Here is a 1,528-nt window from a genome sequence, read left to right as displayed (position 1 = left end):
AGTCTACAGCCACGCCACCCTGAACATGCCTGATCTCGTCTATCTCGGAAGATAAGCAGGGTCGGGCCTGGCTGGTAGTTGGATGGGAGACCACCTAGGAAGACCAGATGCTGTGGGCATTAAAAAAAAAAGTCACATCACACGTAAACTGACTACTTGCTGCCACTGAGAGGCAGAGACTCTCAGACTGAACAGAAAAGCAACTCTGCACTTCACAAGAAATACACTTTAAATATAGGTGACGGACAGGTTGAAAGTAAATAGTTTAAAAAATTAACCATCGAAGTCTAAGTGTAAGAAATAAGAAAGCCAGGTTATATACCCTTATCAGACAAGTAGATCCTCAGACAAAAGAATGTCAGAAACCATGACAAAAGGGTCCTGCCTTCAGAAAGAGAGAACGGCCCTAAATGAGCAGGCACGGACCGGCAGATCTGAGAGAAAAGGAGAAAAATCCACACTAGAGCTGAAGATCTTAGTTATGGGTAGGACAAGTAGCCTCCGCTCTCACCCCAAAACATCAGCAGACGGCGAAAAGCTGGAAAACGATCAGCCCCACGGACCCGACCCCCTGGACAGCGTGCGTGCTGCTCCACGAAATGCCTTAAAATCATCAAGGAACTGAAGGAGTGTCTTCTCTAACGACACAAACAATGAGAAGTCAGTAACAAGGGGCGAATTGATAAATTCGAATATTACACCCACAGGAAACGGCACGTCCGTCACACGGCACGACCATGGCGCTGCCCTTACGCGGTGCTGTGCCAGGGCGCGTGGCTGCACGGACCCGGCCGCGTGCCTGTCACGAGCACACCAGCGTCGCCTCAGCTGACAGCGGGGAGACCGAGGCTCAGAGCGGCACCGAGCTCCGAGGCGGCAGGCGGGGACGTGGGCGAGCCGGCGTGCCAAGCCCGTCCCCACCCTTCCGTCCCGAGGCCTCAGCATGCTGGCGGACCCCTGTGGCCGCGGGACACTGGTCCTGGACCAGGCGTGACATCTAACGGTGACATCCAGTGTCCAGAGAAGGAAGAGGACCCTTCCTCAGCGGAAGCGCCTGCTGGAGCAGGGCCTCCCCCTTCCCGTGACTCCTTAGGAAGCGGCGCCTGTTGTTTACGGGCTGCAGATCAAAGGACACGGACGGGCCAGTGGCCACGAAGCACAGCGAGGGCCCGGCCGGTGAAGCCGGGCTGGGGGGACAGGGACGCTCCCGTCACGCTGCAAGTCCTGCATGCCTTCCCGTAGGAGCGAGACGGCAGTCGGAGGGCCTGACTCGCGCAACTTAATGTTAAGAGTAACTGTGCACGACGCGCACCTGCAGGGCTTTTCTGCGAACCCGGAGGGCGCCCGCGCGGACTTCATCGCCGGCTGACGTTTGTGTCCTCAATTACATTAGCTTTCGTATTCTGAAATCCGCTTGCGACTGACTACAGCGCCATAAATAATTGACCATCCTGTACAGTAACACGCTGAATTAAATTTTATATTTGTACGGGACCCAAAACCTCTCATGAGATGATACTGGCCTTTT

The 1,528-nt window shown here is 54.9% G+C and overlaps 1 pseudogene; it reads left to right on the top strand.

Annotated features, from left to right (window-relative positions):
* The first annotated feature begins 1 nt into the window (after position 1).
* Positions 2–119, top strand: LOC111731576 (annotated as a pseudogene).
* The last annotated feature ends 1,409 nt before the right edge of the window (positions 120–1,528 follow it).

This window comes from Pteropus vampyrus, unplaced genomic scaffold, assembly GCF_000151845.1.
Source record: "Pteropus vampyrus isolate Shadow unplaced genomic scaffold, Pvam_2.0 Scaffold386, whole genome shotgun sequence".
NCBI lineage: Eukaryota > Metazoa > Chordata > Mammalia > Chiroptera > Pteropodidae > Pteropus > Pteropus vampyrus.
This window is presented reverse-complemented; position numbering and strand designations above follow the sequence as displayed.